Raw genomic sequence first — 23,628 nt, forward strand, 5'->3', positions numbered from 1 at the left:
TTTTTTCTCTTAAATAAGAATACAAAACCATTGCTTTCTCTTCTTTTGCTGTGCTTTTTTTTTTTTTTTCGGGGAGAAAAGCATTTTTTCTCTTAAATAAGAATACAAAACCATTGCTTTCTCTTCTTTTGCTGTGCTTTTTTTTTTTTTTTTTTAAGAAATTTTTTTTTTTTTTTTTTTTTTTTTTTCTTTTCAATTCTTCACTTCTATTTAATTGGAGAAAATTCACACAAATTTCTTTTCTTGGTTAGGAGCTCTTTTGCATTCGATACCTAAGAAAGACGCCTCCGCGTGATTCACCGTTTGTGTGGGTCCCCTTCTATGCATGGGAAGAATATAATAGAACCGACCATTTTTAGCCCGTTTATAGCATGATCAACTCACTTTGATCTTTTTATGCTATTTATAACTCATTTATTAAACTAATCAATTTAAAGAGAAATTATAGACAGATTAACTTGACCCTGACTTTGAGATCAGAGATAAAGGTGCCCATGTCTAATTTATATGGTCTGGATTAATTAAATGATGTGGCAAGTAGTAATAATGCAAGGCCTTAAATTGATGAGAAATAACAACTATTTACTGGATGGACAGTAGCGACAAGGGGTCTAATTTCCAACGTCACCATCTTGTACAAAGGGGACCACACTAGAGAAATTAAAGCCCATATTCATAGTGAGAGGCACCGACTAACTTTACTTTTGCTCTTTGTCCTAAAACTTTTCTCCTTTAGCTTTAATTATTTTCTGGTTTTCGCTTTTCTTCATTTTCTTAAAGTGATGGTATCATCAAAGCCAGAGAAAGACTTTCGTTGGCGTTTGCACTAAATTAAACTACTTCTTGGTTGATTGTGTAGTCTCCGCACCAGTGTAGGATCAATGGGAAATTGGGAACATGTGCCAAATATCCAAGAAAAAAAAAAGGGACGGAATGTGTTGTTGCATGACGTCTTTGATTCTGTCACAGTTTAATCCAGGGAGTACTGATGCAGGCGTCTCGACATGCAGGGTAACGAATTTGTACTTTTCGGATTAGGATTTTTCTTTATATATTTATAGTGAGGGTTTTTTTTCTTTGTAAAGCAAGCAATACTGTATGTTACACAGAAGTGCCCTTTCTCATATGTCTTTAATTGTTTCAATTGTTTCAATTGTTTCAATCCCTAGTTATTCTTCGTATTCTTATTCTTAATTTGCATTTCTACAGGATGATCATTTCACCACCTGTATGTTACACAGAAGTGCCCTTTCTCATTATGTCTTTAATTGTTTCAATTGTTTCAATTGTTTCAATTGTTTCAATTGTTTCAATCCCTAGTTATTCTTCGTATTCTTATTCTTAATGATAATATGAAAGACAATGTATGTTTGGTAATACATATGATAGAAGTTAAAGCATTAGAAAGATTACTTTAGAAAAAGAAGAAGAAGATAAAAGTTTAGGAGCTTTATGGGAGTCCTATGATGAAGAAAGACGCCTATGCGTGAACCACCTCTGTGTGGGTCCCCTCCTTATCACGAAAGGAACCCAATAGCAATGACCTCTATCTTTCCGTCTGTCTCTTCATACAATTTTCTATTTCATATCTTCTAGTCCTTAATCTCTTAAAAGTGTCTTCCTGCAGTCTAGTCTAGGAGCTAGCTCTTTGGCATTCCTAACTTCAAGAAAAGAAGGCAGAAGCAATACTTTCTGGTCTTGCAAGAAAAATCATAGAGAGCTTGGGCTCTCTCCTCATCCAAGAGATTGGAGCAACATGGGGATTAAAAAAGGAATTGAGTAAACTCAAGGCCTCTTTATCGACAATCAATGCCATATGTTGGGAAATGGGATCAAGTGTTGTCATTGTTGGCAACAGTGTGATGGTTCTAGTTCAATTTGTTTGAGTTTGGTATCTTAACCAAATACACTTGGATTTGATGATTGGGTTGGTTATGAATTATGGGTCAAAATATGGGTTCAATCTTGAACCAATTAGATTGAATCGGTCCTAGTAGTCCATTGGATATTTGGATTGAAATCTCATTATATAAGCAAGGTGGTTTGATGAGGTAAGATAGCATTATGTATATGCAATGGGCCAGCAAGCTTGAACGTGTCTCTCTTTTGAGTAACCTCTTTGATTTAAAATCATAAATACAATTAGAGTTCTACTATGACAAGGAGTGTATGGCAGCATCAACAACCTCTTGGTTTTGAGAATCAGCAAAGCACATGAGTTGATGAGGTAATTAGAGTTTGGCTCGGTTTAAAGAAAAATAAACTGAGTTTTATTAGAACTCTCAAAGCTCATAGGCGGTTGGTACAGAATTCCAAATATAAACGATTGAGATGGGATTGGCTCTTGCATGAGTAAAATATAGCAAGATTTAAAGGAGTTAGAAATAAACACATTGCTGAATTGGAGACTACAGATTGGATTCAAATCAAGAGTTAAAGTGCTAGAAACCAACGTGAATTCAGCAAGGTTTCTACAACAGTTTTATTTGAAGATGAAGTCTAGATTCCTTAACTTATTCATGTGCAGCAACTGCCAAGTGTTGGATTCAGCCAGAAGAAGAAAGTGAAGCTATTACAAAGAACAGAGGATAGCAAGAGTCTGCCACATGTTCAAGCACTAAAGATTGGGAAGTGGACTTTAGATTGGATTCTTTCTCACGCACATGGAGGATTCTTTCTCGCTTAATCGATCCACTCGACAGAATCTAGCTTCTTCAAGTTGTTTTTTATTTTCTGCAATAAAAAGAGAAAGAGAAAGAGGAAGAGAAGCAACCTTGAGAGAGAGAGAGAGAGAGAGAGAGAGAGAGATCCAAAAGGTTGAGATGTTGATGTTTGAGATGTTCAAGTCTCCTTTTATGTGTTAAGCAAGCGATCATCGATGGAATTACACAGGCTGAGGTAATCCGTATCTGAAATCCCTATTTTGGTATTCTAGAGTCTGTTGATTATTGAGAAACTCTAGATCAATGATGTATTGGGTTGAATTTTATTGATTTAAAATTGTAAACCTAGCAAGTTGGGGCTTGTCTAGGGTGTGGGGTTGTTGTCCTTGTCTAAGTTGCATCTCAGATTGAAGCAGGGATAGGTTCCTGAACTATTGTAGTGGTTGAAAAAGTTGAGTATTGGGGAAATACGAAACCCTATATGGGTATTCCTCCGTGAAATAGGCACTCTGGCTGAACCACGTATATCTGGTGTTATTGTCTCGCATTTATTTTTCTACATATATTTGAAGTGCGTGTTGTGCAGAGTGGTGGGACCTTGTCTGGTAGACCCAGTCACATTGTGGTGTGAGGTGGACGTGTCGTTGTTTGTGTGATTAGTAATTACGGGATTACCCCGGGCAATCTAGAACTGCACAGTGGAAGTTTTATTTGTTGGGCTTCAAATAAAGAAATTTTTGGAACCACTGATTCACCCCCCTCTCAGTGTCAACCTAGGAACATCAAGTGGTATCAGAGCAAGGTTCCCTAAGGAGGAAGCTTAACAGTTTCGGGTCTGAATACTGAAAAGATATAGATGGCATCCAATGACGGTAATCGTATGCATGGAAAGATTTCTTTCTTTGATGGGTCGAATTACAACTTCTGAAAAATCAGGATGGAGGCTTACCTAAAGTCTCAGGGTTATGAAGTTTGGTTAGCAATGAAGACCGATTACAACCCCTCCACTACAGACATCACATATAAAACAGAGATGAAGAAGTGTGAAGACGATGCTAAAGCAGTGAATGCACTTCTAGGCTCCCTAGTGAGTAATGAGTTTGCAAAAGTGGTCAGTTGCACAACATCAAAGGACATATGGGACAAGTTAAAGAGTGTTCATGAGGGAGAGACCATTGATCAGTTTATGAGCAAGGTAAACGAAATCATCAATTCTAAGAGGGAAGCTGCAACACCATAGGAATTTATTTGAAATCTGAAAATGTCTGCCATTGAAGAATCTTATGAGATGAGGATAAAGAACTACATGGAACTCTGATTGCTTATGAGAAGAGGTAAAAGATGCAGTGGTGGTGAAGAATCTAAATACTTGAACACATTGAAATTTTACCTGACTTGTACAACCCTAAGGTGTCTGCCATTGAAGAAATTGAAAATCAATGAAGATAGTGAAAAAAAGATCCCGATGATCAGTTAATAGCTTACTTGGCTAGGAACTCAAGAAAGGTAGAGAAAAGGAAAACTTCAAAGCTTTGAAGAAATTGAAAATCAATGAAGATAGTGAACAAAAAGATCCCGATGATCAGTTAATAGCTTACTTGGTTAGGAAACTCAAGAAAGGTAGAGATAAATACAAAGGCAAACTTCCTTTGAAGTGTTTCAATTGTGATGGTATAGGGCACTTTGCTTCCAAGTGTCCAAAGAACAATAAATTGAGTGACTCTGAGGATGAAGATGCTCAAGAAAGCAAGTTCAAGAAAGGAAAGAAGAAGTTTATTCTTTTAAGAATAAACTTCAAGAAGCTCAGTATGACTTAATAGCAAATTTGCATTCTGCTTTAACTGATCTCAAGGAAGAGAGGAAGAAAATGAAAGATCTAGACACTATTTATGGCACTTAATGATAGATTGCAACACCAGACTATTGAAGAGTCTGAGGAAGAGGAAGAACAAGAAGCTCAGTATGACTTAATAGCAAATTTGCATTCTGCTTTAACTGATCTCAAGGAAGAGAGGAAGAAAATGAAAGATCTAGAGATTCAGGTTGTTGAAAAGGAGAACCAGATTAGTAGTTAAATATTACAGTTGAAGATATGACTAAGATCAATGATGAGCTGAGTGTCAATCTATCATCCAAGGCAGAAGAGTGCACTACCCTTGAAGAGAAATTGAAGATATTAAGACTGTCCTTGGATAGATACAGAAGATGAATTTACAAGAAGAAACTACACCATCTTCTTCAATTACTATCTTAAAATCCAAGGGTAAAGAAATTATGATTCAATCAGTTGAAGCAGATACTCCATCATCAAGAAAAGGAACTACAGAAATTCCAATGAGGTTTGTCAAAAAGATTTTGAGTTTTCAAAGACCTCTACATATTAAGACTGTCCTTGGATATGTGGCACAAGGATCTTCTGAAGTAGTGGAGACTAAAGGCAAAGGAACTACAGAAATTCCAATGAGGTTTGTCAAAAAGAAACAGAGGGGCTCACAAATGTTTTACAATGATGGATTTACTTCAGTTGACTATCAGAGACACAGAGGTTCTTGGCAGAGACAGAGCTTTAAAGGTTGCTTTTATGGTTGTAACTATTATGGACACAGGGTGGCAGATTGCAAAAGACAGACCAAGTCTGCAGTACTGACTAGTAAGAATAGGTTTGCTCCATTAGCGGAGAAAAATGTAGAGTGTTATAGGTGTCACAAGATGGGACACATTGTCAAAAATTGCAAGACCATACTTCCCTACCAAAGGCAGGAGAAAAGAAGGCAAAATGATAATTCTTCATGGAAACAAGGTCAGAGACAAAGAGAACTTATTATTGTGGTAAATAAGGCAGTATTGGTTGAGAAGAAAAAGAAGGCAGAGGCATAGTTAAGTTGTTCAAACAACTTTCAAATCTCATAGCAAGCCGTCACCGTGGATTCTTGACAGTGGATGCTCCACTCACATGACAGGTGATAAGGGAAAGTTTCTGAGTTTGGATTCAACTGAGAGTGGATCTGTCAAGTTTGGAAACAATGATGGTGCAAAGATAGAAGGCAGAGGCATAGTTAAGTTGGACAGAGGAAAGATCATATCAAATAATGTCCTATATGTTAGCGGTCTGATGCACAACTTGCTCAGTGTGAGTCAAATTTGTGACAATGGTAATGAGGTTTTGTTCACCAAGGAAGGTTGTGTGATCAAGAAAATCAAAAATGGAAAGATTGTGGCACAAGGGACAAGAACTAAGAACTTAGCTAGATCATGATGAGCATGAAGATGAAATAGCATAGAAGGGAGCATATCAGCTTCAAGTAACTTACTATTGAGCAAAAAGAAGGCAGTCAGAGATCTTTGTGGACCCATGAGAACAGAGTCTCCAACAAATTATATTTGTGCACCATGTCAAAAGGGAAAACAGACTAGGGCCACATACAAGTCAAAGGAGCATTATTCAAGCAAACTATTGGACTTGATTCATACAGATCTTTGTGGACCCATGAGAACAGAGGCAATTGGTGGACAATTAATGCCTGAGATTGATAAGGAAAGGAGTTTACTTGGAATTTATTTTCTAAAGACAAGACTGAAGCCTTAGATTGTTTCAAGATCTTCAAGAGATGGCAAGGACAATTTTGATTGAAAACAATGTTGCTAGGAGGTTTTGGAATTTATTTTCTAACTTCTGTCATGAGCATGGGATTAGGATTCAACATTCTGCAGCCCGTACCCCCCAACGAAATGGGGTTGTGAAAAGAAAGAACAGGACCATTCAAGAGATGGCAAGGACAATTTTGATTGAAAACAATGTTGCTAGGAGGTTTTGGAGAAAAGTAATATATTCTGCAGTGCACATCCAGAACAGGTGTTTCTTTAGACCAAATGAATTGGAGACACCATACGAGCTATGGTATGGAAGGAGAGCCATTGTTGAATATCTTAGGGTATTTGGTTCTAGATGCTTCATCAAAAGGAAGGAGGACAACCTTGGAAAATTCGATGACAGAGCAGATGAGGGGATTTTCTTAGGGTATTCTTCAAAGAGTAAGGCCTACAGATGCTATAATAAGAGATTGGGCAAGGTGGCAGAGAGTTCAGATGTAAGAATTGATGATGAGGATACAGATGTTCATGAGACTGACACAGTGACAGAGAGAGACCAGAGAGACCTAGGTTTTATGATGACCTAAGATGATGAGTTTTGGACGTGACAAAATCATATTCATTGAGGATACAGATGTTCATGAGACTGACACAGTGACAGAGAGAGACAGAGGACCTAGTTTTGAAAAGTGACAAAAAGTGCATTCCCCACATCAGGTCATTGGAGATCCTAAAGCGGGAATGCAAACAAGAAAGATGAAATCTGCTACATATTCATTACTTTCTCAAATTGAAGCCAAGTCTGTTGGGGAAGCAACTAAAGATGAGAACTGGGTGAAGGCAATGAATGTCAGGTGGTTAGAAACAAAGCCAGACTAGTGTACAAAGGCTACGTTCAGGTAGAGCTAGTTCCTAGACCAGCCAATAAAAACATCATTGGTACCAAGTGGGTTTTTAGAAATAAGTTGAATGAAGATGGTCAGGTGGTTAGAAACAAAGCCAGACTAGTGTACAAAGGCTACGTTCAGGTAGAGGGGATAGACTTTGATGAGACATTTGCGCCAGTAGTAAGACTGGAATCTATACGGATGTTCTTAGCATTTGCGATTTATAAAGGCTTCAAGGTTTATCAGATGGATGTCAAGTCTACGTTCTTAAACGTTAATCTTGAAGAAGAAGTGTACATTGAGCAACCAGATGGTTTTCAAATTGGAGATGATCCAAACATGGTCTGTAGATTGAAAAAAGCTCTCTATGGTTTGAAACAAGCTCCAAGGGCTTGGTACTCTAGACTAGACACCTACTTCCATAAGTTGGGGCTTCGGAAGGGCATTGTTGATAGTAACCTATATGTTATGATAGAGAACAAAAGTCAACTGGTAGTGGTGGTCTATGTAGATGATATCATACTTTTTGGAGGGAACCAAAAGATGGTGGTAGACAGTTTGCAGAGCGGATGACGGCAGAGTTCGAGATGATGAGTCAGTTAGTATAGATCAGACTCTCTACAGGTCAACCAACAACAGAATGGTATCTTCATATCACAAGCAAAGTACATGAAGGAGATGTTGAAGAAATTTATGATGGAAGATAGCAAACCAGTAAGTACTCCTATGGTAGTCAAAAGGATTGCAGGTTGAGTTCAGAGTGATGAGTCAGTTAGTATAGATCAGACTCTCTACAGGTCAATGATTGGAAGCTTGTTATACTCGACAGCATCAAGACCTGATATCCTACAAGTAGTCTGTTTGGTCTCTCGATCTCAAGCTAGTCCGAAAGAGACTCATCTAGTGGCAGTCAAAAGGATTTTTAGATATCTTAGAGGTACGATGGAGTATGCCTTATGGTACCCTAAGATTGAAAGTTTCACACTTACAGCATTCTCAGATGCGGATTGGGCAGGCAGTGTGGAAGATAGGAAGAGCACTAGTGGTGGTGCATTCTTTTTAGGAAAGAGTCTAGTGGCATGGCATAGCAAGAAACAAGAATCTATTTCTTTATCTACAACAGAGGCTGAATACATTGCCGTTGCAGCTAGTTGTACACAAGTGATTTGGATGCAGAGACCAGTAAGAGACTTTGGAATTCACAATGATGAGCGTGTGTCTATAAAGTGTGATAATATGAGTGTCATTAATATTTCAAAGAATCCAGTGCAGCATTCGAGGACAAAGCATATTGACATCCGATATCACTTTCTGAAGGAGAAGGTCAATGCAAATGAGGTGAGATTGGATTTTGTTCCTACATCTGAGCAAGTGGCAGATATTTTCATGAAAGCACTTCCCAAGGTAAATTTTGAAGCCCTTAGAAACAACTTGGAGTTATCACTCCACGAGCACAGTAGATGGTATGTGTGCAGGGGGAGTAGTTGAGTACGCATAGCGACATCAAATCCCTCTAAGATAGGAAGATACTGTGGGCACTCTTATAGGTGAGTCTATGCAGGGGGTGCTTCTATGTAGGGGGAGCAACGTCACCCTTTGTACTTGTTGTCAAAGGGGGAGAGAAGTATAACACATAGTCAAAATAAAATAATGTTGCCAACAATTCCAAAGGGGGAGATTGTTGGGAAATCGGATCAAGTGTTGTCATTATTGGCAACAGTGTGATGGTTCTAGTTCAATTTGTTTGGGTTTGGTACCTTAACCAACTACACTTGGATTTGATGATTGGGTTGGTTATGAATTATGGGTCAAAATTTGGGTTCAATCTTGAACCAATTAGATTGAATCGGTCCTAGTAGTCCATTGGATATTTGGATTGAAATCTCATTATGTAAGCAAGGAGGTTTGATTAGGTAAGATAGCATTATGTATATGCAATGGGCCAGCAAGCTTGAACGTGTCTCTCTTTTGAGTAACCTCTTTGATTTAAAATCATAAATACAATAAGAGTTCTACTATGACAAGGAGTGCATGGCAGCATCAACAACCTCTTGGATTTTAGAATCAACAAAGCACATGAGTTGATGAGTTGGCTCGGTTTAAAGAAAAATAAATTGAGTTTTATTAGAACTCTCAAAGCTCATGCGAAGTTGGTACAGAATTCCAAATATAAACGATTGAGATGGGATTGGCTCTCGCATGAGTAAAATACAGCAAGGTTTCTACAATATTTTTATTTGAAGACGAAGTCTAGATTCCTTATCTTATTCATGTGCAGCAACTGCCAAGTGTTGGATTCAAATCAGGAGTTAAAGTGCTAGAAACCAACGTGAATTCAGCAAGGTTTCTACAATATTTTTATTTGAAGATGAAGTCTAGATTCCTTATCTTATTCATGTGCAGCAACTACCAAGTGTTGGATTCAGCCAGAAGAAGAAAGTGAAGCTATTACAAAGAACAGAAGATAGCAAGAGTTTGCCACATGTTCAAGCACTAAAGATTGGGAAGTGGACTTTAGATTGGATTCTTTCTCGCTTAATCGATCCACTCGATAGTGAAATAAAGATCGCCCAAGAATGAATAGAATTTCAGATCAAGGAGGATTCTTTCTCGCTTAATCGATCCACTCGATAGAATCTAGCTTCTTCAAGTTGTTTTTTATTTTTTGCAATAAAAAGAGAAAGAGAAAGAGGAAGAGAAGCAACCTTGAGAGAGAGAGAGAGATCCAAAAGGTTGAGATGTTGATGGTTTGAGCATGTTCAAGTCTCCTTTTATGTGTCAAGCAAGCGATCATCAACGGGATTACACAGGCTGAGGTTATCCGTATTTGAAATCCCTATTTTGGTATTCTAGAGTCTGTTGATTGTTGAGAAACTCTAAATCAATGATGTATTGGGTTAAGATTTTAGTGATTTAAAATTATGAACCTAGCAAGTTGGGGCCTGTCTAGTGTGTGGGGTTGTTGCCCTTGTCTGAGTTGCATCTCAGATTGAAGCAGGGATAGGTTCCTGGACCGTTGTAGCAGTTGAAAATTTTGAGTATTGGGGAAATACGAAACCCTATATGGGTATTCCTCCGTGGAGTAGGCACTCTGGCTGAACCACGTATATCTGGTGTTATTGTCTCGCATTTATTTTTCTATATATATTTGAAATACGTGTTGTGCAGAGTGGTGGGATATTGTCTGGTAGACCCAGCCACATTGTGGTGTGAGGTGGACGTGTCGTTATTTGTATGAATGGTAATTACGGGATTGCCCCAGCCAATCTAGAACTGCATAGTGGAAGTTTTATTTGTTGGATGCAGTTGCAAATAAAGAAATTTTTGGAACCACTGATTCACCTCCCTCTCAGTGTCAACTTGGGAACATCACCATATTATTGGTTGCTGAGAAGAAAGGTGCAACCAACGAAGTGGTGAAAGATTGGTTGAGAAAGCTCAGGATGGTAATATTGTAGCTCAATCTCAAGATGTGTTGGATGCAGTTGCAACGGATGCCTTGCGACAGAAAGTGGAGCTTCCAAACATCATAGTTCTAAAACAGGTATGCAGAAGCTTCTCGTGTTCAGATCCACTGGTATTTCGTTTGAAAATGGCTCATAAAATAAAGGATATCATAGAGAGGTTAGAACATATTCAAAAGGATGGTAATATTGTAGCTCAATCTCAATTAATAATTCATCAATCTGTAGACATGAACATCAATGATGATAGGAGGCATACCGATCCTATTGTGATTGAATCTGAGGTCTTGGGTAGAGAAAAAGATAAAGAAAAACTAGTAGAATTGTTAACTTCAGGTGGTGGAAATAATGAAGAGAATGTGATGGTCATTCCTATAATTGGGATTGGTGGGTTAGGGAAGACAACACTTGCTCAGCTTGTGTATAATGATGAAAGAGTCATCAAGAAGCATTTTGAGTTGCGAATGTGGGTATGTCTCCTTTGATTTTGATATTGTGCACCTTGCAAAGAAAACTCTTGAATCCGTAACCAATGATAACTGTGGTGGTTTAGGGGAAATTCAGGAAAAATCAAAACTGGTGGAAAAACTATATGGAAAGAGATACCTTCTTGTCCTAGATGATGTTTGGAATGAAAATGATTGTCAATCCCTATTCAATCAACGGGCGGGCTGGAAAGGAGAAGAAGCAAACCATCCTGAGTAGTGGTTTAATGATTCAAACATATGTACAAATTGGAAGGGTTAAATGAAAATGATTGTCAATCCCTATTCAATCAACGGGCGTTTGGCTGGAAAGGAGAAAAGCAAACCATCCTGAGCTAGTGGAAATTGGGAAGGGCATAGTGAAAAAGTGTGGAGGGGTGGGTGCCTTTGGCTGCAAAAGCATTAGGGAGTTTGTTGCGTCTCAAAAGAAACAAAAAGGATTGGTTGAATATCCTAGATACGAAAATTTGGAACCTAGAGGAACAAGAAATACTACCTGCTTTAAGTAACCTTGCAAAGGCAAAATTGTGTATTGCAAGTTGCATGACCTGGTGCATAGCCTTGCACGATGGGTCGCAGGGATGGAATGGTTGGAGGTAACAAACAAAAAAAAAAATACTCCTCCTCCTCCTCATCGTCCTCAGGAATAATATCTATACCTGATGGAGTGAGACACATGGTGGTGTCTTATGAGGTAGGAGCAAAGGCCACTGCTATATCCATGGACGACAAGGCCCAAAAGTTGCGGACACTTTACATGCAACGGAGGGAAACCTTATGAATTGAAATTTCGCAATGAATTTTTCTCACATTTGGGAGGCTTGCGCGTGTTAAAATTAATGAATATGAGAATCACACACGTGCCGATTTCCATAGGTTACCTTGACCTTTCCTACAATTATTTAAAAGCACTCCCTAATTCTATATGTAGGTTGTATAATCTGCAAACATTAAAACTTAAGGGTTCTAACGAATTTAAGGAGTGGCCCAGAGATATCACAAAAATGGTTAGCCTTAGACATCTTCAGTTGGATGAGACGTGTTACTCAATGAAATACATGCCACGTGGGTTGAGGCAGTTGTCTTCTTTTCAGACTTTTTATATTTCATTGTGGGCGACCAAAGAAGAAGAAGTGGTGGGCTTGGGGAGTTGCATGGCCTAAACCAGCTTCGAGGGGAGTTATTCATCAGGGAGGTTAGAAATGTGAGAGATGCCAGAGATGCCGAGGAAGCAAATTTGTAGGACAAGTCAGAGCTTCAATCTTTGAGATTGGATTGGGGTTATGAAGAATATGGAGAATTTCCAGCCGCACCAACATCTTAAGGCATTGGAAATTGTACTTTACAAAGGCGTCAAGATGCCACGTTGGATGTCACAGTACTCTTCTTATCCCACCCCCCTACTCCCAAATCTGGTGGAACTTGAGATAATGTTTTGTCATAATCTCAAATGTTTGCCATTGATTGGTGAATTCCCTTGCCTTAAGCGTCTCCATCTATTTAGTTTAGAAGCCCTGGAGTCCATATGCTATAAAGTGGAGATGATTGAGAGGAGAAATATTGACAATAAAAATAATGAAGGAAGAGAAAGAGGAGAAGAAGGAAAACCATTATTAATGGTACTATTTCCAATGCTACAACAACTTGAACTCTCGTTAATGCCAAATCTGGAGAGGAAGAAGAAGTCATTCACTTGGAGTTACAATATTACAACAGTGCCAATGCTTTCTGGTGGAGGGAATACAACAGCTCACCAAATTTGGATTGAGAAAAGGATTTGGATTTTTAATTATTAAATCATTGTGACTATCATGGGGTCATATGTATCCCACAATCCCACATTGTATGCCACCTAATTTTCAGACTGTCCTCCAAAGATTTTCTGTTATCATAGGTCAGGTAATAGGCAGAGAAAATATACTCATTGTTCAGATCCAGTTAACTAAAAACACATTGTCCTATTATGGTTGTTGCCTTGGTGGAGGGCTTTCTCCGTCTTCTTTGATTAATAATAATAATAATAATAATAATAATAATAATAATAATAATAATAATAATAATAATAATAATGATAATAATAAATTGTGGAAGGCCCCAATTTAATAAGAAACATCCTCAGGCGAAGAAAAAGATGTTTCACTACTATAGAAGAGACATTATGTACTCCTCCAAGTTGTGGGTCGGTCCATCGGGTCACAATCGATCGGGTCAAGAATTCGAGACAAACTTGAAAAGCCCTCAAAATTTATTCATGCTTTCTCAACAAGACGATGGTACATTATGTACTCCTCCAAGTTGTGGGTCGGTCCATCGGGTCACAATCGATCGGGTCAAGAATTCGAGACAAACTTAACAAAATTTATTCATTCAATAATGGGAGCTAGTGGATCAAACTAAAATCCTGTGGTTCAAGCTTGAGTAAGGACGGATAACTAAATATCGATGGTTACTCCTTGAGTAATCTAGGCATGGCATGAGTTGCTGGTATTTTCAAGGATGATTTGGATCTTGTTATTCCTCAGTCAAGAAACAAACTTTTAGCTTGAATTTCAGCTTTATCCGGTGTTTATATTTGGCAGCAGATAAGGGGAAGCAACAACTTTGGCTTGAATCAGATTCGGTTGCTTTAGTCCTTTGTGTTCAAATAGGAAGCATACCATGGTTTACTATACAAAATTGGATGGTTCTTCGTTCTCTTTTGTCTGCCATTGGATGGAAATTTCCCATTGCTTTGGGGAAGCGAACTTTTTTGGCTAAATATGCATTCTAGCGAGGTCTCCCTCTTATAATTTTTTCACTTCTATCACATGTTCAGGAGGAGATCACATGGGATGCTATGTGCAAGCCCATGAACTGTTTCTGAGAAGGAATTGATTTGCAAGAACAGGAAAACTGAATTCGAGTTTCAGAAGACTCCAAATGAAGAAGAAGAAAAGAAAAAGGAAAAGAGAAATATTTGCTTTTTCATGACCTTTATTGTACATTCTTTGGCTCCTTATAAAGTCCACATAGCTAATCCTAACCGTACAACTGAGTTGGTTACTCCTACACATAATTGCTAATCCTTGATGTTCTTCTCTCTTGTGCATTGTCAAGCAACACCCACTCCCTCTAGTTCTTTATTATGCCATACAATAGTCCTTTGTCCACATTGGATCCTTTCTAATCCTTGCTGTTCTTCTCTCTTGTGCAGATGATGTGGCTTGCATTATTGGGTCTACTGAAGTCTCCATTACATAATCCACATCCTCACTCTCTTCTTCTATTGCTGCTATGTCATTCCTTGATTTTCTTATGATCTTCACCTGATCTAACATCACAGGAGCTGTACAATTTGTATCAGTTTCTTTAGAGGAGAATTTGTTTTGGGAGTTAGCCTTCTCCTGCTAATGTCATAGCTAAAGGTGGGGTTGCTTTTCTCCTCGTTTGTGTATATGTCTGGATATGTTTTGGTATTAATTTTTTGTTTTCTCTACATTTTTCTTTAATATATTCTTTATAAACTTTTAACGGAGAAAAATGGGAGCCAAAACCATTACTTTCTCTATTTTTCTTTGCTCACTAAGGCCCTAATTGTTTAGTGGGATGTCTGGGGTGATATTTTAATGGGGTCGGGACCCACTTGTGGATCGGATGGGAGTTGTTAACCGACATTGTTAAGTTTGTCTCCAATTCTTGACCTGTTTTGAAGATTGATCTGATCCGACATATTTTGGTGGCGACCTGAATGGAAAATTTTCTGAGATCTGTAATAGAAGCAGAGGGGTTGGGCCGATAGAACCAAGCTCGGAGCCCATCACTGATCTCGTATGGGTGTGCGAGGGCGTAGCCCCAGCGATATGGTTCGACAGGATCGATCGTGACCCAATGGGTCAACCCGCGATTTGGAGTATATATAATGTACTGTTGCTTGTTGAGAAAGTCATTGTATTCCAGAGTTTTCACTCAGTTAGGGTTTCAGGGGGAGTTTTTCCTCGCCGCTGCTAGGGTGTAATTTTTCTTCTGCATAGTGAATCATCTTCTTCTTCGCCCGAGGACGTAGCACCCCACCCTGGTGTGTGAACCTCGTTAAATCTCTGTGTCATATGGATCTATTGTCCCTTTATTATTCGTGTTTCTTGGTGTTTGATCTTACAAATTGGTATCAAAGCTCTGGGTTACTTCGATCCATGGCTTCAACAAAATACGATATTGATAGGTTCGACGACAACATCAGTTTTAGTTTATGGCAGGTTTGAATGATGTTCTATAGGAAGTTCTCTTAGAGAAAATGGCTGTAGAGTTATAGGTGAAGTTAGAGAACCTCTACCTATGTCCGATGATGATTGAAACGATTTGGATGATAAAGCCCTTTCAACTATTCAGTTGTGTCTTTCGAATGATGTTCTACAAAAAGTTCTCTTAAAGAAAATGGCTACAGAGTTATAGGTGAAGTTAGAGAACCTCTACCTCACCAAATCCCTCACCAATAGGTTGAGATTGAAGCAACAACTGTATACCCTTCATATGGATAAAGGTACTCCTATTAAATCCCACATATCTGAGTTCAATTCTATTGTTACTGATTTGAAAATGATAGATGTTAAAATAGATGATGAAGATTTGGTTCTATTATTGTTATGTTCTCTGCCTCCATCTTATAAGTATTTTAGGAATACTATGATTTATGGTAGAGAGACAATCTCTATTGAGGATGTCAAAACGAATCTGCAAAGCAAGCAGAAGATTGATGATGAGTTGATAACTACCGATAAATCTGAATGCTATAAGCTTTTAAATAAGCAAAGAAGCAGAAAGGGGTTCAGATGGTGACAAAAAAAGGCTAGATCAAAATCTAAGCACAAGAATTTAACCTGCAATTACTGTAAGAAAAGAGATGATTCTCTGAATGCTATTGCTGAAGATAAAGAGATCAGTCAGGTATGCTTTTGGTGTTCAAAATCAACAGAAAAGAGATGATTCTGCAGAAGCTAGTATTGCTGAAGATGAGAGTGAGTCTGATATGCTTTTGGTGACTGATGATAAAGTTAGATCACAGGATGAATGGATTCTTGTAAGACTATTGTTCCAACCATATGTGTCACAATCGTGAATGGTTCTTCACATACGAATCAGTTCGAGATGGAGTTGTGTTGATGGAAAACAATGCTTCTTGTAAGACTATTGGAATGGGAATGATCAATATTAAGATGTATGATGGTATTGTCAGAACCTTGTCTAATGTCAGACATGTCCCTAATTTGAAGAAGAATCTCATCAGTTTAGGCACTCTTGATTCAAATGGGTGCAAGTATACAACTGAAGGTGGAGTCATGAAGATCAGCAAAGCTATTCTCTTATTGATGAAAGGAATCAAGGTTGGCAGTTTGTATGTGTTGCAGGGTACTACAGTCATTGGGTCTGTTGCAGCAGCTTCATCATCTATGTCTAAATCAGATGTCACAAATTTATGGCACATGAGGTTAGGCCATATGAGTGAAAGAGGGATGTCATCATTAAGTAAAAGGGGCTTGTTGTGTGGTCAGAGTACAGGAACAATGGAGTTCTGTGAGCATTGTGTTTGGGAAGCAGAAAAGAGTTAGTTTCAATACTGCTATTCATAGGACCAAGGGAACTTTGGACTACATTCATTCAGACCTATGGGGGCTCTCTAAAGTTGCTTCAAAGGGACTGGTGCAAGATACTTGCTTACTTTCATTGATGATTTCTCTAGGAATGTTTGAATCTATTTCTTGAAGCACAACAATGAAGTATTTGTCACTTTCAAACAGTGGAAGAATTTGCTTGAGAAGCATACCGGGAAACAAATTAAAAGGTTGAGAACCGATAATGGCCTAGAGTTTTGTGAAGGTGACTTTAATGAGTTCTGCAAAAATGAAGGTATTGCAAGACACCATACAGTTGTTAAAACACCACAGCAGAATGGAGTGGCAGAGTGTATGAATAGAACCTTGTTAGAAAAGGCAAGGTGTATGTTATCAAATGCAGGATTAAGCAAGGAGTTCTGGGCAGAAGCAGTTAGCACAACAACCTTGTTGGTGAATCGATCTCCTTGCAAAGCTATTGAGTGCAAGACTCCAGAAGAAGTTTGGTCAGGTAAACCTACAGACTACTCAAATTTAAAAGTATTTGGATGTTCTGCTTATGCACATGTAAATGAAGGGAAGTTGGAACCTAGGGCTAAGAAATGCATTTTTCTTGGGTATGGATCTGGAGTGAAAGGATACAGGTTGTGATGTCCTGATCCAAAGTCTCCAAAATTTCTTATTAGCAAAGATGTTACTTTTGATGAATCTGCTATGTTGCATCCTAGGAAAGAAGTTCCTATTCATTGTGATGAAGGTCAAGAAAAATCTAGAGAGAAGGTGGAGTTTGAAATTGGTGGTTCATCTTCAAACAAAGCACAATCTACTTTAGTCCAGCTGTCTACTTTTACTGAAGGAGATGATTCTACAAAATGGTTGATTGCCAAGGATAGACCAACCAGAAATATTAGACAACCACAAAAGTATGGGCATGCTGAATTTGTTGCTTATGCATTGTCTATTGCAGATACAATTGAAAATAATGAACCTGCAATATATTCTGAAGTTGTTGCTTCAATTGATTCTACAAAATGGTTGATTACCATGAATGAGGAGATGGAATCTCTTCATAAAAATCAGACTTGGGAGCTTGTGAAGCCGAGAACAGGAAAGAAAATTATTGGTTGCAAATGGGTCTTCAAGAAGAAGGAATCTGCCTCAGGTGTTGAAGATGCTAGGTACAAGGCACGTTTGGTTGCAAAGGGCTACAGTCAGGTACAAGGAATTGATTTTAATGACGTTTTCTCATCTGTTGTTAAGCATAGTTCTATTCGTGTCCTACTTGCTTTAGTTGTTATGCATGATTTGGAGTTGGAGCAACTTGATGTGAAAACAACATTCTTGGATGGTGAACTAGAAGAACAGATTTATATGCATCAACCTGAAGGGTTTGTTATTGAAATTAAGGAGGACCATGTATGCTTGTTGAAGAAGTCCCTATATGGTTTGAAACAGTCTCCTAGACAGTGGTATAAAATGTTTGATTCAGTCATGGCTAGTTTTGGATACTCCATGTATCAATATGACTTGTTGTGTTTATTTCAGAAAGCTCTCTGATGGGTCATTCATATATTTGTTGCTTTATGTTGATGATATGTTGATTGCAGCAAAAGATAGGAATGAGGTCAATAGGTTGAAGAACAATTAAGTTCTGAATTTGAGATGAAAGATTTGGGGGCAGCAAGGAAGATCCTTGGTATGGAGATCAAGAGGGATAGAAAAGCAGGGAAGCTGTGACTATCTCAACAAAAGTACACTGAGAAGGTATTGAATCGTTTTGACATGAAAGATGCCAAACCTGTAACTACTCCTCCTGACATTTCACAAGCTGTCAGTGTAGTGAGCAGATATTTGTCATGTCCAGGTTCCATACTCTAGTGCAGTTGGCTCCATTATGTATGCTATGGTTTGCACTCGTCCTGACATTTCACAAGTTGTCAGTGTGCTGAGCAGATATTTGTCATGTCCAGGTAAAGCTCATTGGGAAGCAGTGAAGTGGATACTTAGGTACTTGAAAGGGACCTCTGGTGTTTGTTTGGAGTTTGGGAGGAATGGTGATAGTTTATCTAGTTATGTTGATTCAAATTATGTAGGTGATCTTGACAAGAGGAGGTCACTCACAGGCTATGTATTTACTCTTGGAGGAAGTACGGTTAGTTGGAAAGCTACTTTACAGGCTACAGTTGCATTATCTACTACTGAAGCAGAGTATATGGCAGTGACTGAGGCAATTAAAGAAGCTATTTGGCTTAGAGGTTTGTTGGGAGAACTCAGCATGGATCATGGGGTGACTGTTGTCCATTGTGATAGCCAGAGTGCTATTCACTTGACTAAAGATCCAATGTATTATGAGAGGACAAAGCGCATTGATGTTCGATATCATTTCATAAAAGAGATAATTGCTCAAGGTAATATTCAAGTGTTGAAGATTAGTACTGAAGACAATCCAGCTAATATGTTGACTAAGTCTTTATGTGTTCGTAAGTTCGAGCATTGCTTGAACTTACTTGGTGTTTGTCGTGTTTGAGTTCAGCCCTTGGGAGGGCTATTGGAGAAGATGAAGATATTAGCTTGTCTTGAATTCTTGACCTGTTTTGAAGATTGACCCGATCCGACATATTTTGGTGGTGACCCGAATGAAAAATTTTCGGAGATATGTGATGGAAGTAGAGGGGTTGGGCCGATAGGCCCAAGCTTGGAGCCCATCACTGATCTCATGATGTAGAACGGAAGACGAAGTGGACTCGATATCGTTCAAGTCGGACGTAAGCTAAATAATGAAGAAGAACGTCTGTAATCTTTATTCCATCTTTTTTTCTCCTCTAATACATTCTCATACAGCTTATTTAATAAACTCTCGGGGCTGAATAGGAAACATCTAATAAGGACAGAATATAAAAATAAGACTCTTAAAGAAACTAATAGAATATTAAAATGGTAACACAGTCATACGTTATCTCTAATCCCTTATTCTTCCAAATAAAAGGCCAATGCTGCAATAGTAACCCAGCCATACATATCCTCACATGATTGATTAAGAGATTGATGATCCCATGCACTGCACCTCTATTGACTGCTCCACATCATTCCCTTTCACCTAAAGAAAGACTCGTCCTCGAGTCGACATCAAGGTAGAATGGGTCACCAGGAGAGTGATAATCATGCAAGTCCGCGACATTGAAGGTACGGGACATCGTCCAATCCGTTGGCAGATCTACAACATATGCATTATTGTTGATTTTTCAAAGGATTTGAAATGGACCATACTTCTTCGGTTTCAGCTTATTGAATGTACCAGCTGGAACCCTTTCCTTGCATAGGAACACCATCACCATGTCTCCAACCTCGAACACCTTGTGTCGACGATGCTTATCGGCCACGGCCTTGTACTTGGCATTGGACGCTTCCAGTCTACGTTTGACATCGCCTGAATGGTTTGTATGTTCTCAGCCATATTCTTAGCTGCCATACTTGTGCGTGGCACTCGATGGAACGGCAGCAGGTCAAGTGCGTGTTGGGGTACCTTTTGATACACAACTGAGAATGGAGAGCGCCCAATGGAGCGGTTTTTTACACTATTGTAGGCGAACTCTGCTTGCGCAAGTGCATGGTCCCATTGCTTGGGTCGATCTCCACAAATACTTCAAATTCAATTCCCCAAGGTGCGATTCACGACCTCCGTTTGTCCATCCGTTTGTGGATGTGCAGTGCTACTATAGTTGAGGCTAGTGTCAAACTGCTTCCATAAGGTAACCCAAAAATGGGCAAGAAACTTCGAGTAGCGATCAGAAGTGATTGATTTCGGCACGCCATGTAGGCGTACGATCTCTTGAAAGAACAGTTTAGCCACGTTTGATGCATCCGATGTCTTATGACATGGTATGAAGTCGACAACGACTAGAATAGAATCAAGTCCTCACTGAGTTCGAGGAAGTCCGAGCACAAAGTCCATGGACAAGTCCTCCCAAATTGCATCTGGAATAGGGAGGGGCAAGTATAAACCAGTATTCTGTGTTTGTCCCTTTGCTACTTGACACACATCACATTTTCGAACCAGGTTTCCCACATCCCGCTTCAAGCATGGCCAGTAATAGCGCTCTTCCATGCTAGCAATGGTCTTATCGCGCCCCATGTGACCACTAAGGCCACCTCTGTGCAAGTCTCGAATTATCTTTTCGCACAAAGAACTCACAGGGATGCACAATCGGTTCCCTTTGAACAAGAAACCATCATAAATATGATATTCGGTTATGGGTTTCCTTGAGGTGCACTTCTCCCATATGTCACTGCAGTCATCATCCTTTTCATACAATTTCTTGAGGTAATCAAAACCTACCACTTCGGTCCACATCGTAACTAACAATTTTGCTCGGCGACTCAGGGCATCGGCCACTCGATTGGAGGCACCAGATTTGTGTTTAATAGTGTAGGTAAACTTCGCTAGGTAGGAGGCCCATTGGGCATGCATCTTATGTAGGTGCTTTTGAGTTTGAAAGTATTTCAAACTCTTATGGTCCGTGTAGACTATGAATTCTTTGGGCAGCAAATAATGCTCCCATGTCTTGAGGGACTGAATCACAGCATATAATTCCTGCTCATAGGTGCTCCATTTTTGTCTTGTATCATTAAGCTTCTCACTATAGTATGCCACTGGTCGCCTTTCTTGGGAGAGGACACCGCCGATGCCTACGCCACATGCGTCACATTCAATATCGAACACCTTCCCAAAGTTTGGTAATGCAAGCACTGGGGCGGTTGTCAACTTCACTTTAATATCGACAAAACTCTGTTTGCATTCGTCGTTCCATTAAAACTTTCCTTTTTTTAGACATCCACTGATGGGGGCAACGACACTGCTGAAGTTGCGAATAAAGCGATGATAAAAGGAACAAGGCCAAGGAAGCTGCGCACGTCTCTAATGGAGACTGGTGTTGGCCAATCCCTTACTACGCGGACCTTTTCTTCAACGACTTGAATACTGCTGCCACTAACGATAAAACCCAAGAACAGTAAATGGGTTTCCAGGAAAGTGCACTTCTTTGAATTAGCATACAAGTGATTATCCCTCAGTACTATTAGCACTTCTTTTAAATGTTTTACATGGTCGTTAATGCTTCTGTTGTAAACCAAAATGTCATCAAAATAAACAACTACGAATTTCCCAATAAATGGTTTAAGTACCTGATTCATGAGCCGCATAAACGTGCTTGGTGCATTGGAAAGCCCGAATGGCATTACGAGCCATTCATAAAGCCCTTCTTTTGTCTTAAAAGCGGTCTTCCACTCATCACCTGGTCGAACTCGGATCTGGTGGTACCCACTTCGGAGATCAATTTTGGAGAACACCTGAGCACCTTCTAGCTGATCCAACATGTCGTCAACCCGGGGTATGGGAAACCGGTACCGAACAGTGATTTTGTTGATGGCACGGCTATCCACACACATTCTCCAACTACCATCTTTTTTTGGAACAAGCAGTGCAGGAATTGCGCATGGACTCATGCTTTCCCGTATATGTCCCTTCTTCAATAACCCTTCTACCTTCTCTTGAAGAATCTCAGATTCCTGAGGGTTCATGTGGTAATGGGGAAGATTTGGCAAACTTGCTCTAGGCACCAAATCGATGTGATGTTGGATGTCTCTTAGCGGGGGTAGTTCGTTAGGTAACTCTTCTGAAAAGAGATCCTTGAACTTGCACAACAGCCTTTGGATCGACTCAGGAATCTGGTTATTAGTGGTGTGGTCTCCTTTAAAAATCAAGGCGTAGCACTCCCCAGCCTCCTTCATATCTTTGTGAAATATTGGTTTAGAGATTGTCAAGGAAACTAGTGCCTTGTCATTTTCCTGGCCTTCTCTAGACCGAGTCTCTAAGGGTGGTTTAGGATGTAAAGCAATTTTGTATCCACGCCATTTAATCACATAAATGTTCTTTCTACCCAAGTGTTTGGCATCCACATCAAATTGCCAAGGACGGCCTCATAAAATATGGCATGCGTCCATATCGACCACGTCGCAAAGCACGTCTTCCTTGTAGCTTTTGCCAAATGAAATAGGAACCTTGCACACACCGATCCGCTCTTGATCCAACCAATCTTGTAAGGCGAAAAATGAGTTTCTGTTGTCAACTTCAGATGGTTGACCAAAGCAAGAGAAACTATGTTCTCACTACTGAACAGTGGGTATGAAAAATCATATGACGTTGGGTCGGTTCAACTGGCTTGGGTGAGAGCAGGAGTCGGCAAATGATGCAAGAGACTCCTTCTCCCTCTTCTTCTGCCATCTCGAAGTCTGCTCCATCTGAATCAGAGTCATTGGACATGATTCCCTCAACCATGTTCACGGATAGTCGTTGAGGGCAGGCATTAGAGCGATGGCCAGGCTCTCCGCAACGATAGCACTTGAGGGGTTCGGCACGTCCATAAGGACATTTTGATGGTGTTGGAGCAGAGGTGGGTTTGAGGGTTGGCCTACTCACTTCACCCCCTTTGGCTAGAACCCGACCCTTAGGCTACTGGCTGTCGTTGCACAGGTGCTGACGTCTTCCCTGACTCAGACATGGGTTGTTTTCCTTTGTCCATGTCATAATGACTTCCCTTAGTGGATGGTCGGCTTAGTGTCCTCTCAACCCGTAAAGCCAGGCTCTGTGCCTCGTCAACGCTCCAAACTGTTTGCAAAGCCATATGATCCTAGACCGCGTACCTTAGCCCATTGATGTAACGTGCAACTTGCTGGTCTTCAGTCTCTGTCGAATTGCAACGAGTTTGCAATCGGAGGAACTCGTTGGTGTACTCAGTGACAGTCCTGGTGCATTGTACACAGTTTTGTAATTGCTGATACATTAGTTGTCGATGGTCTGGTGGGAGGAATCTCTTTCGCATGAGCTGCCTCATTCGTTGCCATGATCGAATGGGGAATTTTCCTTGTCCTATCCTAAAGTTCTGCAATTGATTGCA

General features: G+C 39.6%; 2 protein-coding genes across 11 annotated transcripts in view; both read left to right on the forward strand.

Annotated features, from left to right (window-relative positions):
- LOC122059703 (18.0 kDa class I heat shock protein-like) overlaps positions 1-23,628 on the forward strand; it is a 95,522-nt gene that overhangs the window by 31,855 nt on the left and 40,039 nt on the right. The gene's annotated exons all lie outside the window — the stretch shown is intronic.
- LOC122059698 (putative disease resistance protein RGA4) overlaps positions 11,863-23,628 on the forward strand; it is a 29,546-nt gene continuing 17,780 nt past the window's right edge. For all 10 annotated transcript variants that reach the window (XM_042622680.1, XM_042622678.1, XM_042622677.1 and 7 more), the window contains exon 1: positions 11,863-11,966. The gene's annotated coding sequence lies outside the window, so the exon portion shown is untranslated. The remainder of the gene's footprint in view (positions 11,967-23,628) is intronic.

Source organism: Macadamia integrifolia, chromosome 13 (genome assembly GCF_013358625.1).
Source record: "Macadamia integrifolia cultivar HAES 741 chromosome 13, SCU_Mint_v3, whole genome shotgun sequence".
In the NCBI taxonomy this organism is placed as follows: domain Eukaryota; kingdom Viridiplantae; phylum Streptophyta; class Magnoliopsida; order Proteales; family Proteaceae; genus Macadamia; species Macadamia integrifolia.